Here is a 16,743-nt window from a genome sequence, read left to right as displayed (position 1 = left end):
GGCATATCTTTTGTAGAAAGAATTAAACTCTCTTGCTTCACTTATATCTATTTAGAGAGTTGACAGGAATTGGTCATTCACATGGTTAGTCATAAAATCATACATAAAACTTGTAGATCACTGAATATGATATGTTTGATTCCTTGCAATGGTTTTGCGATATAAAGATGGTGATATTAGAGTCATGCTAGTGGGTAATTGTGAATTTGAGAAATGCTTGTGTTGAGGTTTGCAAGTCCCGTAGTATGGTAAACGTTGTGTAACAAATTTGAAGCATGCGGTGTTTCTTTGATTGTCTTTCTTATGAGTGGCGGTCGGGGACGAGCGGTGGTCTTTTCCTACCAATCTGCTTGGTTTTGATGACTTGTAGATTTTTGCAATAAGTATGTGAGTTCTTTATCACTAATGTTGAGTCCATGGATTATACGCACTCTCACCCTTCCATCATTGCTAGCCTCGTTGGTACCGTGCATTGCCCTTTCTCACCTCGAGAGTTGGTGCAAACTTCACCGGTGCATCCAAACTCCGTGATACGATACGCTCTATCACACATAAGCCTTCTTATATCTTCCTTAAAACAGCCACCATATCTACCTATTATGGCATTTCCATAGCCATTCCGAGATATATTGCCATGCAACTTCCATCGTCATCATATACATGACTTGAGCATTCATTGTCATATTGCTTTGCATGCTCATAAGATAGCAAGCATGATATTTTCATGGATTGTCCGAATTTTTGATATCTTTGCCACGCTAGATCATTGCACATCCTGGTACACCGCCGGAGGCATTCATACAGAGTCATATCTTTGTTCTAGTATCGAGTTGTAATATTGAGTTGTAAGTAAATAAAAGTGTGATGATCATCATTATTAGAGCATTGCCCCAGTGAGGAAAGGATGATGGAGACTATGATTCCCCCACAAGTCGGGATGAGACTCCGGACTTTAAAAATAAAAATAAAAGATGCCAAAGAAGCCCAAATAAAAAAAAGAGGCCAAAGAAGCCCACCAAAAAAACAAAAAAAATGAGAGAAAAAGAGAGAAGGGGCAATGTTACTATCCTTTTACCACACTTATGCTTCAGAGTAGCACCATGTTCTTCATATAGAGAGTCTCTTGAGTTATCACTTTCATATACTAGTGGGAATTTTCATTATAGAACTTGGCTTGTATATTCCAACGATGGGCTTCCTCAAATGCCCTAGGTCTTCATGAGCAAGCAAGTTGGATGCACACCCACTTAGTTTCAGTTTGAGCTTTCATACACTTATAGCTCTAGTGCATCCGTTGCATGGAAATCCCTACTCCTCGCATTGACATCAATTGATGGGCATCTCCATAGCCCGTTGATTAGCCGCGTCGATGTGAGACTTTCTCACTTTTTGTCTTCTCCACACAACCTCCATCATCATATTCTATTCCACCTATAGTGCTATGTCCATGGCTCGCGCTCATATATTGCATGAGAGTTGAAAAAGTTTGAAAATTCTAAAGTATGAAACAATTTCTTGGCTTGTCATCGGGGTTGTGCATGATGAGAGCATTTTGTGTGACGAAAATGAAGCATGGCCAAACTATATGATTTTGTAGGGATGAGCTTTCTTTGGCTATGTTATTTTGAGAAGACATAATTACTTTATTAGTATGCCTAAAGTATTATTGTCTAAATGTCAAATGATAGACTATTGCTTTGAATCACTCGTGTCTTAATATTCATGCCATGATTAGATTACATGATCAAGATTATGCTAGGTAGAATTCCACATCAAAAATTATCTTTTTTATCATTTACCTACTCGAGGACGAGCAGGAATTAAGCTTGGGGATGCTGATACGTCTCCATCGTATCTATAATTTTTTATTGTTCCATGCCAATATTCTACAACTTTTACATACTTTTGGCAACTTTTTATACTATTTTTCGGACTAACATATTGATCCAATGCCCAGTGCCAGTTCCTGTTTGTTGCATGTTTTTTGTGTCGCAGAAAATCCATATCAAACGGAGTCCAAACAGGATAAAAACTGACGGAGATTTTTTTTGGAATATATGTGATTTTTGGGAAGAAGAATCAACGCGAGACGATGCCCGAGGGGGCCACGAGGCAGGGGGGCGCGTCCCAGGGGGTGGGCGCGCCCCTGACCCTCGTGCGCACCCCGTAAGGTAGTTGGTGCCCTTCTTTCGCCGCAAGAAAGCCAATATCCGGATAAAAATCGTGTCCAAATTTCAACCCAATCGGAGTTACGGATCTCCGAGAATATAAGGAACGGTGAAAGGCCAGAATCGGGAACGCAGAAACAGAGAGAGACAGAGAGACAGATCCAATCTCGAAGGGGCTCTCGCCCCTCCCATGCCATGGAATCCAAGGACCAGAGGGGAAACCCTTCTCCCATCTAGGGAGAAGGTCAAGGAAGAAGAAGAAGGGGGGCCCTCTCTCCCTCTCTTCCGATGGCGCTGGAACGCCGCCGGGGCCATCATCGTCACCGCAATCTACACCAACACCTCCGTCATCTTCACCAACATCTTCATCACCTTCCCCATCTATCTATAGCGTTCCACTCTCCCGCAACCCGTTGTACCCTCTACTTGAACATGGTGCTTTATGCTTCATATTATTATCCAATGATGTGTTGCCATCCTATGATGTCTGAGTAGATTTTCGTTGTCCTATCGGTAATTGGTGAATTGCTATGATTGGTTTAATTTGCTTGTTGTTACATTGTTGTCCTTTGGTGCCCATCATATGAGCGCACGCGTGGATCACACCATAGGGTTAGTTGTATGTTGATAGGACTATGTATTGGAGGGCAAGAGTGACAGAAGCTTCAACCTAGCATAGAAATTGATGTGTACGGGATTGAAGGGGGACCAATATATATTAATGCTATGGTTGGGTTTTACCTTAATGAACATTAGTAGTTGCGGATGCTTGCTAATAGTTCCAATCATAAGTGCATAGAATTCCAAGTTAGGGATGACATGCTCGCAGTGGCCTCTCCCACATAAAACTTGCTATCGGTCTGGTAAAGTAGTCAATTGCTTATAGACAATTTCGCAACTGCTACCACCACTTTTCCACACTCGCTATACTAACTTTATTGCTTCTTTACCTAAACAGACCCTAGTTTTTATTTACGTGCTCTTTATATTCTTGCAAACCTATCCAGTTACACCTACAAAGTACTTCTAGTTTTATACTTGTTCTAGGTAAAGCGAACGTTAAGCGTGCGTAGAGTTGTATCGGTGGTCGATAGAACTTGAGGGAATATTTGTTCTACCTTTAGCTCCTCGCTGGGTCCAACACTCTTACTTATCGAAAGAGGCTACAATTGATCCCCTATACTTGTGGGTTATCACCCTCCTTTTTCTGACTTCTTCAACGATGTCATGCACACCTACGGCTTCCATCTTCTGGATCTTATGCCGAATGTCGTGGCGTACATGGCTTTCTTCGCCCATCTTTGTGAGGGCTTCACCGGAGTGCTCCCTAGCACGGCGCTCTTCCGCCACTACTTCTACCCCCGCATCCAGCCAGGGGGCGCCATCTCCGGCTGCGTCACCTGGACCCCGAGGACCCAGGAGAAGGGCACGTAACCGGAGGGCACCTAGAAGGAGAGGTGGGAGGAGTGTTGGAGTCGGTGGTGCTGGATTGAGGAGAAGGATCCACCAGAGTTCTGCCGGGTTCGCCAGAGTCTGCCGGTCCGCCGCAAGGACTGGGGCTACCTCGATGCCAAAGACAAGAAACTCTCAGTCGCCACCACCAGGATTCATCACCTAACCGAGGCCGAGCTCACCCTTGAGATGATTGGGGCCGATTTCATCCGCCACCGAATCCCCCTCTGCATAACAAGGGGATGCCGGCCTGGGATTACAGGAACGTGGCTGACATCATGAGGCTCCGCCCCGGTTTGAAGCACAACTTCACAGTGATGGGGCATGCCCATTTCTGCCAGAGGCTCTTCCAGCTGAAGGTGAGCGACGACGGCAGGGCCGAGAAGGCCGGCAAGGCCGTCAAGGCGTCTCTGTTCGGGTTGCCAGCGGGGGTGGTCCCGCTGAGCAACAATTCTTGTCGGACCGAGAACATCGCCATGATGCTAGATTTCAACGGGCATGGCCTTGACCCAAGCTGGGCCGAGCCGGAAGCGGAGCGGTTGCAAGAGTTCTTCGACAATCTATCGGAGAGGTACGTCCGCGACGAGCCACTGCTCATCAAAGACACCACCAAGGAGGAGCTGGACTACATCGCTGCCAGGGCGGCGGAAGCGGCGCTCGCCAAGGAGGCTGGCAGCACCGGCGCTGTGGAGGATGAGGCCGACACAGCCGCGGAGGACAAGGAGCTCGCCGGATGGGCAGAGTCCGCGGGGGAGGCCAGCAGCGCCGGAGCCGGGGCCCCCCTCATCGAAGACGTGGTCGAGGAGTCGGCTGAGGAGGAGGCCGAGGCTGACGACTCCCCGCCCACAGAGAAAAGATGCGTCCTGCGGCGGGCTAGCTCCGGCGAGCCGGTCCGACATGGCAGGACCATGCAGCGGCAACAAGTTCAGGAGCAGCCCGTGCGCCAGACGAGGGCAATGAAGGCCGCCGCAGCAAGGAAGACGGCGAAGGCCGCGACAGTGAAGAGGACGGCGACTGCCTCTTCTTCGTGCAAGCGGTGCAGGACACCATCCCCTTCTCCTCCTCTCGCGGACAGTACCCCGGAGGCCGACTTCGACCTCGGGTCCTTTAGCCCGAAGAGGAAGAGGAGGCTGGTGGAAGAGGAGGTGGAGGACGAGTAAGGACTTCGCCCTCCATCATCTCCTGGCCCTACGCCTATGCTATCCTCCTTTAACTTGATGTTATCTTTACAGGGACACGGAGGCGCTGGCCTAGAGGATGGCGAAGAGGGCCAGGGCCTTGACGAGCGACAAGCCCCCGGCCAGCGCTCCGCACACGCCGGTGGTGGTGGGGATCAGTCTGGACAACAGCCCCCGGCACAGCCCCCGCTTCAGCCCCCGGCGTGAGTTCATTAATCACTCTTCGTTGACGGGCGTCGGGACACGAATCCTTGGTGCTGACCTTGCCGGGTTTGCAAGAGGAGAGCGACGGCAGGAGGAGCCGCTGAGGGCCACTCCCAACACGCCGCCCTTGTTGACCATGCCGCCCAGAGGGGCGTCCTTGACAAGGGCACCAAACACTGAGCCCATGCGCACGGAGGAGGAGGAGGCGAGCTTGGGTGCTGGTGGTTCCGTCCCGGCAACGAATGTTGGCGGGGAGGGAGCCACTTCTTCTCAGCCCGATGCGGGTAAGTTGTTTGCTTCCCGTCCCTGTTCTTTCTCTTGTTCTGAGTTTTGATCTTGGCCTCGCTCCATTTCTTTTACTGGTTTTCAGATCCTCCCTCGATGGACCAGGACGACATCGACATCGTCATCGAGGAGGTCGCCAGGGATGCTGAGGCCGAGGCCACCAAGGTTGCAGCCGGGGAAGCCGCCAAGTCTGCTGCTGAGTAGGCCGCCAAGGGGCCTGCACGGGAGACCAGCGAGGCCACTGCTGAGGAAGCCGGCGAGGGGCCTGTCGGGGAGTCCGGCAAGGCTGCCTCCGAGGAGGCCACCAAGTAGCCCGCCGAGGAGGAGGCGGCCAACGACCAACCTTCCTCCCCTGCAGCCCCTGCCTTGGACAAGTATCTGAAGGTGGGCGACGACTTGTTCGTCTGCCTCCCCGGGACGGCGGGCAGCAGAGCGCCAGCCGAGGGGAGGTGTTTGACGACGACACGCTCGCCATCGCCGGGCTCCAGGTTGTCGATGAACCGAGCGTCGACGGAGATAGTTCTCAGGAGGAGCAGCTTCTTTGGGCCATGAGCGCCAACTTTCAGAAGCTCCAAGTGCTGCACCGTGCCCGCCTTGACAAGGCGAAATCCAAGATGGCGGCGGTGGACAAGGCGGAAGCGGATTTGGAGGAGCGCGTCGCTCAGATGCAGGCCTGGTTTCGTGAGGCCCGGGAACGACTGAAGGCTGCACAGGGCGAGCTGGTTGAGCGCAAGCGAGAGCTCATCCTGAAGCAGGCTGATGTCGAGAAGGCCCAGGAGGTGGCGAAGGCACAGGCCGCCCAGGTCGAGGCTGCCCGGTAATAGCACCAGCCTCTGCTGAACACCCAAGAGGAGGACCTTGCCGCTTGTGAGGAGGCGCTCGCCGCCACGCTTCGCGGCAAGGACGAGGAGGTCGGGAAGCTCGTCGCGCAGCGGACCCAGCAGCTAGAGCAGAGGCACAAGGATGCACTCGATGCTCTGGCTTGGGTTCACGCTGGCGAGGTGTAGAAGTTAGAGCTGGAGCGGGAGGAGCTGAAGAAGGTGGTCTCGGAGCTGACGGAGGAGAGGGACACGGCCAACCGCGCTTCGGCGGATGCGCAAGCCGCGGTCTCCGAAAAAGCCAAGCTGCTTTCCGAGGCGAGCGACTCCATCAACGATTTGAAGCTGAAGCTGGAGGGCCTGGAGGGGGAGCTTCCGGAGGCCGGGGATCGTGAGGAGACCCTGAACAAGGCCCTGGAGGAGAAACGGCTGCGGAGGGATGGCGCCGCCGAATACGAGGAGTACGCGAAGGGCGTGAACCTCTGGATTAGCCGCCTCGTCGATGTCGCAGGGAGGCTCACCGCGCAGCTAGCCGCCATGGGCCTGCCGGATGTCAGGTACTCCCAAGAGCCGAACGTGAGCCCCAATGCTAGGCTGACCCTGTTCTTCGAGGGCGTCCTCGGAGCCCTGGAACAGCTCCACTCCAACCGAGCAGTTTATCTGGTCATGAGTCCCGGAGGCTCTGCTGGGGTGCCCTGACCAAGGTGCTCACCAAGGTGGCATTCTGGAACCCCAACGTCGACTTCGCCGACGTGCTGGAGAGCTTGCCGGAGGATGCGAACCTTGCGACGCTCGAGGAGCGTATCGAGCCCATCATCAGCTGCGTCGACGGGGTCAAGAGGGTGGAGGGCCAGCGCCGGGACTAGGCACCCTGTTTTCTCATTCCCACTGCGAGTTCATGACCAAGACAAATTTATCTCAACGTAGAACCGCAGCAATGATTGATGTAATATAACTCTGCAGTACTTTGAAACGATGCATGCTATTTTCCTGTCCGATCTCTCTTTGTATGTACGCCCTACGCTTAGTTGGATAGGCTTGCCGGCTCGTAAACCCAAGCCGCGGCGCATTGAGGACGGATCCTTAGCAGCCTGCCGGGCATGCTTGCCGCCAGGCAAACCACCTTACCGTTCTTAGCGTGGCTGCCTGAACTGTTGAGCGAACTTGAAACAGAACAAGGGCGTTGTCAATAGCAGGTAGGCCACCCTGCCGTTCTCGACGCGGCCGCTCGAACTTTTGAGCGGACTCGAAATAGAACAAGGGCGTTGCCAATAGCGGAAGGGGCCCATTGCGTGCAGGTTTTCCATACAAAGAGCGAGATCTTTGAGGATAATAACCTTATATAAAAAAGGAATTGCTCAATGTTTTGTGTGACCTAGCTTTTTTCGCGTGGGTGGTTGTTACGGCTGCAGACGACACTGCTTCGCCTAGATGATGGCACCAGAGCGTGGTTAATTGAGATCAACATGATAATCCAAGAACCAGATACTCAAGATGTCCATAACCAGGGACACGGCTAACCATTATTAGTTTGTACACTCTGCAGAGGTTTGTGCACTTTCCCCCACAAGACTCGATCGCCTCCGTTGGATTTCTCGCACTACAAGGTGTTTGAGAAACGGATGACCGAGACATAGTCTTTCAGAAGCGTTAGCACCTTACGATGGGTAGACCGTACCACCTACATCCCCTACATATGCTAGTCTACCAGTGTAAGAGTTCACACGACTTAATCAACTATGCTAGAGCCCATAATAGCTTGTGGCTGCACACGGAAGTTTCTAGTATGAATAATCTCATGATCCCTTTGAGCCTGGGTGGCGGTCCATAGGAGAACTACACGGTACCCCGGGATTTCCAAAAAAATACAGGCAATCACTGGAATTCCCCAGGTGCCTCAATCCACCCAGATGTGTATTAAAGTTGCCACCTTAAGTTAACCATTAATTAAGAATACTCACATCTGTCATGAATACACTCAAACCCAATCCACATCTACGAGCATAGCATAGCAATATAAGCAAATGTAGAAGTAACTCCCAGGGTTTGACAATAAACAGGTGAATAGGTACTACCTCAGCTACTTCCCATCCCACAATTTAATTCAGATCCTAACCATGCAATTTATTTGGGGATGAAACTAATGCATAAAAACTGGGTATGGAAAGGATATGATCAAAGTGTGAACTTGCCTGTACTGTTGATGAAGATGATTCGCACTCAAAACTCTTGATAGTTCTACTCGTCACACTCCGGTCAATCTATCGTGAGCAAGCAATAGTAACCACACATAAGCAATCACTCAAAAGATCGGAAAGAACGAAGAAGACAATTCGAAAAAACATCAAAACCAAGCAAATAACTCTTGCAACATAAAACAATTTCTAACGGTACCAAAATTATGTGAATTTGGCCTTATCAGAAAGTTTAGGTCAAGAGCTTCGATTTGCAAAAAGAACCAACTAAGTCGGAGTTATAAAACTCAAGTTACGATCAAACGAAGTTTGAATACAAATCTGTTCTAATTCAAATTTTAAAATTTTAAAAACATGTTTAAGTTATTTTACTGGATAGAGGGGTTCATAACGAAGAAGTGGGCGTTGGTTTCGTTGGATTTGGACAAACGAGCAAAAAGTAGTGATCGTTTGAAGAACAGGGGCTAAACTGTAAATAAAATACTCACAAATAGATCCCTGGCCGAAAACCAAAATAAAAAGAAAAATCCTATCGAACGAACGTTCGCTACAGAACCCTACAGAACGAAAACGTTTGCTACCAGAAGCTAACGAGCGAACGCTCGCTAAATAAACTAACTAAAAAAATAAACCGAACTAAAAAGAAAAACCAAAAACTTAAATTAAAACCGGATCGGGGTTGACGGTTTATACCGGTTCGATCGGTTTTCCGTCGAAAAACCGGCGGCGGATCTCCGGCGGCTTCCCGTGGCGGCGGGCGTCGGCGAGGAGCGGGGCGACGCGAGGCGAGGCGGCGCGCGTGCGGCGGCGACGGCAACAGCGGCAACAGCAGGCGGCGGCGTGGGTGGCGGAAGGCGGCAGCGGCGAAGTGCAGAGGCGGCGCGAGATGCGAGGGCGCGGCGGCGGCGGTCCGAGGGCGCGGCAGCGGCGGCACGAGGCGAGGAGGCGAGCGGCGGCGCGAGGCCTGGGGCCCGGCTATATATAGCCTCAAGGGGGGGGGGCGGCTCGGGACAAGGACTCCCGCGAGAGGCGGTTGCGGCTGGGCTGGGCCGGCGGGCTAGGCTTCGGCCACGTTGGCCTGGTCCGGTGGAGAAAGTTTTTTTTAAAACACAGACAAACGAAAATAATAAAAACAAAAGAAACAAAAATATTATATAGGCATATAATACATCAAAAATTTCAGAAAAAGATTTTCTACAAGATGAACATTTTTTTTAAAGTCAAATAAAATCCATAAAAAATCAAATAAAACAAAGAGTGCTACTATTCTAATAATATCCAATAAAAATCATTTTAAAAATACCAAAATTAATTCAAATTTATTTCTCTCCAATTTTCTGATGTAGGGAATCATGTTACCCTATTTTCCATATATATTTTTTTGGGGAAAAATAATTTGAATAAAACCAAAATAACTCCAAATTGAAAATAATTTCAAAAGGACTTTAAATTTTGATCCTTTTAAACTTCCAACTCATATTTCATATGTTTTGAAGAAGTCATTTTATCTTCTCTCATGAAAATCATTGAGTTGCTTAAAGTTTCCGAATTTGAAATATTTTCAAATGAAATTCAAATATTTTCAACACCCCTTTTAATTTAAATAAATGGAAGAAGTCATGTCATCTTCTCTCCAGGGTTTTGTGGTGAAAAGAATTTGAATTCACGGAAATCATAAAATGCAAAAATGAAAGTTTGGGAAAGTCCTTTTATTCCCTCTCATTTAACTTTCAAAAAGTTTCGAATTTCACTCAATCAATCACACAACAATCAATCAAATCTATCTATTTATTATAACATTCCAAAATTTAGAATTTTGGGATGTTACAAACCTACCACCCTTAAAATGAATCTCGTCCTCGAGATTCGGAGAGGCTAGAAAGAAATAGGTTAGGTTCGGGGTCTTCTCAAAATCCATCGATCATCTCCGGGGTCTCGGGGCTACCACCCTTAGAAGCATTGATACGGTTTCATCATAACCGTGTATACTCCATCCTTATTCTTGACAGTGTCGGTTTCCTCAGATTCTCGGGAAAATTCCTTCTCTGGGCTCTTTCGGTAGTGGCATAACCTTTTCCTCAATTCTTCTGTCCTTTCATCTTGGTAAGGTTATTCCGAGACTGGGTCTTCATAACTGATAGGTCTGGCGCCAATACTAAACAACTATCGATATCTCATGGTGATCAACAATTTATGGTTTGTCCTGCAGGAAATGGGTCTGGTTTGAACCTCACCGTATAACCTACGGTTGGCAACAACTGCCTTATACAAGGGAAAAAATGCTAGACCATTCTAAGGTTCAAACAAGGTTTAATACCGTCGTCTCTCTACTATAGGTAAGTCACTCAAATTTACCATCCCACATAGCAAGGCGAATAATAAGAGTAAGTCGGTATGGTGATCAATCCATCCTGCACCCAAATCATTACCTTGTATACGGTTTAGCGAATCTCGCATGCTAACACTCGGTCGTCCTCACCAACATTGTAGAATTTCTCTTGTCGACGAACCAGGTTCGGATAAATCCATTGATTCTGCAAGCCAAACAAACATCTATCGCTTCTTCACAACTCTCAGGTTTTGCGTAAACTCCTATAAAATCGTCTGTGGGTAAGGTCGTAATCTCTTCCAGGGTTTTTTCCTTCAGCAAGAATGTGCTTGCTTCTTGGAAGGTCCTGGGGCTTGTAGGTTATGGGCCCACCTCATCACTTGTAAACCTTGAACTCATCATCGGGGCAACTGATCCTTAATCCAACATCCAACTTCCTGGTATTCTTAAATCCATCCGGTTGTACCGTCTCCCTTATCTCTTCCTTTTATTGGTACCAAACTAAGATGTGATCACTCAAACTCATCATGGAATTTCCATTGATCCATATTTCCAATATCATACCTCCTTTATATCCAATAGTAATTCATCTCTTCATCCTCGTGGGGTATCCCACATACCGAGATAAAAACTTATACTTATGAAGTCCATACTCCACTTCGTGGAACATCATTATCCTTTCCAGGGTCATGTGTCCTTACAGGGGAATATTCGCCATCTCTGCATGGCACTTCTTCAACTGGGAAACATGAAACACATCATGAACTCCTGACAGTCCTTCGGGTGACTCCAACTTGTTGGCTACTTCTCCCATACGCTCCAAAACTCGGTATGGTCCTACAAATCTCGGGGCTAACTTTCCCTTAACTCCAAATCGTTTAATTCCTCGCAGAGGGGACACACGAAGACATGCTCTGTCTCCAATTTCATAGACTACCTCCTTGCATTTTTGAGCCTGCATAACTCTTCAGCCTGGACTGATTTACCTTCAGTCTACCTCGAATCAACTTAACATTCTCTTCTGACTCCTTGATCACATTTGGTCCAAACAACTGGCGGTCTCCAAATTCATCCCGCATCAACGGTGTCTGGCTCCTTCTCCCATACAAAGCTTCAAAAGGGGCCATCTTCAAACTGGCTTGGTAACTGTTGTTGTATGAGAACTCCGCGTAAGGTAGATTATCATCCCTACTAGATCCATAATCTAGTGCACACGCTCTCAACATGTCCTCCAGAATCTGATTGACTCTCTCGGTCTATCCATCTGTCTGCGGATGAAAGGCTGTACTGAACTCTAGCCTAGTACCCAAAGTCTGGTGCAGCTGATTCCAAAACTTTGAGGTAAACTGTGTTCCTCTATCTGATACGATGGTCCTCGGAACTCCATGCAGACATACGATCCTGGTAATATATATCTTGGCCAACTTCGCACTTGTATAGGTGGTTTTCACTGGGATAAAGTGAGCTACTTTGGTCAAACGATCAACTACTACCCCGATAGAATCATATCCTGTTCGGGTTCTGGGAAATCCGGTAATGAAATACATGCCAAGCTTCTCTCACTTCCATTCGGGTATCGACATAGGCTGTAGTAATCCTGCTGGCTTCTGATGCTCTGCTTTTACTCTCTCTGGCATACATCACCGACGACTACATACTTCGCAATATCCTTCTTCATACCAGTCCACCAGAAATGCTCCTTCAAATCCAAATACATCTTGGTGTTTCCAGGGCGAATCGAGTATGGTGAGTCATGAGCCTCCTGAAGTATTACTTCCTGATCTTTGCATTATTGGGCACATATACACAGTCCTCGAACCATAAGGTGTCGTGCTCATCCTTACAAAAACATTTGGCCCTTCCTTTGATGGTTTGGTACATCCTCCACCAAGTAGCAGCACCTCTCTCAAAGCACCGAAGAGCATACTGGGTCATATCCTTTCCGACTATGGGGTTATTCTTCATGTGATCCTCCGTGTTCTGAATACATCGGTCCGTCTCCAATTGACTTATCGGTCCAGGAAACATGAGTTTATCTCCTTTCATCCTCTGTTGGGTCCATGGGTTTGGGGTGGGATAAGAGAGATAGAGAGGGATGCACACAAACAAAAGTTTTGAAAATGCAGATTTTATTTGTGGCTGTCGAGAAAAACATCAAACAAATGACAGCTCACAAACGTCGCATCTAACGTAGGTTTAACAGGGGTTTGGTCTTCTAAAGGTCAATAAATCTTCAAAATTGCCAAACTCTTCAAGTCTTGTTCATGTCTCCGATGGCTTCTTCCGATCATGCTTGTCTTTCACAAGTCCTTTTGCCAGATCCTCTCAGTTGACGCGAAGTCTCTCGTGGCGTCCTTTAATAATTGCGTTCCAAACTTCTGGATTTCAACATCCTTGGCATGAACCATAGTCCTACTGTCCTTCAGTTCCTGACGTATCTCCGGTATCTCGAGGTTTTGCTCCTCTAGCTTGGCTACTTTCAACTTCTGGGTCCTGAGTTCTTCACGAAACGCTTCCTTATCAAATACTGCTTCTTGTAGGTCCATCTTAACTTCTTGATGTAACACTCCAGATCATGGTGATACACCGACTAAGGTTAAAACTTCATCTTGCTGATAGGTGCTCCATCAGCCTTCTACCATCCAATCCTTCCATGCATATGCATGCTTAACTCGGCACGGTGACAATAGCATAAGCGGGCGATAACATCATGGATAGCCGTGTTTCTGCTCTTGTCATTTCCATGAGCTATTTCTCCATAGTTGATATCTCCTGCCTTAGGGTTTCTTGACAAAAACTTTGAGTACTAATGCTCCATGCTCCGGTCTTTCTTCGATACACCTTGATCTCGGGTAGTGACAGCTTCCATAGTCTGCCAAGTTCCATAAGGGGTAGCCTTCCTAGGTCATACAAATCTGGGAATTCTTCAGAGCCTTCAAATTCTCCTAGTCTTCGGAGTTTTCAACCGTTGAGGTTTCCATTATTCTAATGCACGGTAAAATCCTCTTCATTCCGAAGTGGTCTTAGCTGTCCAATATCTTGTACTTCTTGGAGTGGTCTCATCCGTCGAATCCTCGTGTGGTCAAATGGGGAAAGGGGTATAGTCTCACTTAAAAGGGAATTTTTTGAATAAGCTCAGAAGAGAAGAGAGGTAAAAGATCCTTTTGAAAAATGAAGTTGTAGAGAAAAGTCTTTCCTATGGGCTTGCCAGTTTCTAGGGTCACATCCTACAGTCAACATGTGCTCCGATACCATCTTGTAGCGACCCGACCTCAGACGGTCAAGTCTCTGTGCTTAAGTGTCATCCCTGGATCGGTATGCTGACACACACAGTACTCGAGGATTTATAACAGAGGTAAATCACATGTATAAAGTAACGTAAATACTATTACCTCAATCCAAATAGCGGAAGTAACAAGGTTGTGGATTCCCATCAACACCAACGGCAAAGTTGAGTGTAGAAATCGTAACCCTAACGTATCACTTACTCGTCATAAGAATCCTGCAACATGAGACGTTGCAGCCACAAAGGGTCAGTACATTGAATGTACTGGCAAATTCACACCATAGGATAATGATGAATAATAACTACCACTACATGCATATATGGCTTGTGGAAAAGCTCTATGGTTATAAGGTTTTTGCGAAAAGCCAATTTTTCCCTACTGCAAAGGAATAAATTTTATTTAACTACAAAGTTTGTTGAAAAATATTGAGAAGGTAAACCCCCTCTCAATCCCAATTAAAAGTAATCATTAACAACCCAACAAATTATTTAAGTAACGTGATGAGATCAACATGATAATCCAAGAACCAGATACTCAAGATGTCCATAACTGGGGACACGGCTAACCATGATTAGTTTGTACACTCTGCAGAGGTTTGTGTGCACTTTTCCCCACAAGACTCGATCGCCTCCATTGGATTTCTCGCACTACAAGGTGTTTGAGAAACGGATGACCGAGACATAGTCTTTCAGAAGCGTTAGCACCTTACGATGGGTAGACCGTACCACCTACATCCCCTACATCTGCTAGTCTACCACTGTAAGAGTTCACACGACTTAATCAACTATGCTAGAGCCCATAATAGCTTGTGGCTGCACACGGAAGTTTCTAGTATGAATAATCTCATGATCCCTTTGAGCCTGGGTGGCGATCCATAGGAGAACCACACGGTACCCCGGGATTTCCAAAAAAATACAGGCAATCACTGGAATTCCCCAGGTGCCTCAATCCACCCAGATGTGTATTAAAATTGCCACCTTAAGTTAACCATTAATTAAGAATACTCACATCTGTCATGAATACACTCAAACCCAATCCACGTCTACGAGCATAGCATAGCAATATAAGCAAACGTAGAAGTAACTCCCAGGGTTTGACAATAAACAGGTGAATAGGTACTACCTCAGCTACTTCCCATCCCACAATTTAATTCAGATCCTAACCATGCAATTTGTTTGGGGATGAAACTAATGCATAAAAACTGGGTATGGAAAGGATATGATCAAAGTGTGAACTTGCCTGTACTGTTGATGAAGATGATTCGCACTCAAAACTCTTGATAGTTCTACTCGTCACACTCCGGTCAATCTATCGTGAGCAAGCAATAGTAACCACACATAAGCAATCACTCAAAAGATCGGAAAGAACGAAGAAGACAATTCGAAAAAACATCAAAACCAAGCAAATAACTCTTGCAACATAAAACAATTTCTAACAGTACCAAAATTATGTGAATTTGGCCTTATCAGAAAGTTTAGGTCAAGAGCTTCGATTTGCAAAAAGAACCAACTAAGTCGGAGTTATAAAACTCAAGTTACGATCAAGCGAAGTTCGAATACAAATCTGTTCTAATTCAAATTTTAAAATTTTAAAAACATGTTTAAGTTATTTTACTGGATAGAGGGGTTCATAACGAAGAAGTGGGCGTTGGTTTCGTTGGATTTGGACTAACGAGCAAAAAGTAGTGATCGTTTGAAGAACAGGGGCTAAACTGTAAATAAAATACTCACAAATAGATCCCTAGCCGAAAACTAAAATAAAAAGAAAAATCCTATCGAACGAACGTTTGCTACAGAACCCTACAGAACGAAAACGTTTGCTACCAGAAGCTAACGAGCGAACGCTCGCTAAATAAACTAACTAAACAAAGTTAACCGGACTAAAAAGAAAAACCGAAAACTTAAATTAAAACCGGATCGGGGTCGACGGTTTATACCGGTTCGATCGGTTTTCCGTCAAAAAACCGGCGGCGGATCTCCGGCGGCTTCCCGCGGCGGCGGGCGTCGGTGAGGAGCGGGGCGACGCGAGGCGAGGCGGCGCGCGAGCGGCGGCGGCGGCGCCAGCAGCAGGCGGCGGCGTGGGTGGCGGAAGGCGGCAGCGGCGAAGTGCAGAGGCGGCGCGAGATGCGAGGGCGCGGCAACGGCGGCACGAGGCAAGGAGGCGAGCGGCGGCGCGAGGCCCGGGGCCCGGCTATATATAGCCTCGAGGGGGGCGGCGGCTCAGGACGAGGACTCCCGCGAGAGGCGGTTGCGGCTGGGCTGGGCCGGCGGGCTGGGCTTCAGCTCGGTTGGCCTGGTCCGGTGGAGAATTTTTTTTTTAAAACACAGACAAACGAAAATAATAAAAACAAAAGAAACAACAATATTTTATATGCATATAATACATCAAAATTTTCAGAAAAAGATTTTCTACAAGATGAACATTTTTTTAAAGTCAAATAAAATCCATAAAAATTCAAATAAAACAAAGAGTGCTACTGTTCTAATAATATCCAACAAAAATCATTTTAAAAATACCAAAATTAATTCAAATTTATTTCTCTCCAATTTTCTGATGTAGGGAATCATGTTACCCTATTTTCCATATATATTTTTTTGGAGAAAAATAATTTGAATAAAACCAAAATAACTCCAAATTGAAAATAATTTCAAAAGGACTTCAAATTTTGATCCTTTTAAACTTCCAACTCATATTTCATATGTTTTGAAGAAGTCATTTTATCTTCTCTCATGAAAATCATGAGTTGCTTAAAGTTTCCGAATTTGAAATATTTTCAAATGAAATTCAAATATTTTCAACACCCTTTTAATTTAAATAAATGGAAGAA

Source organism: Aegilops tauschii, chromosome 3 (genome assembly GCF_002575655.3).
Source record: "Aegilops tauschii subsp. strangulata cultivar AL8/78 chromosome 3, Aet v6.0, whole genome shotgun sequence".
In the NCBI taxonomy this organism is placed as follows: Eukaryota; Viridiplantae; Streptophyta; class Magnoliopsida; order Poales; family Poaceae; genus Aegilops; species Aegilops tauschii.
Note: the sequence above shows the minus strand (reverse complement) of the source record.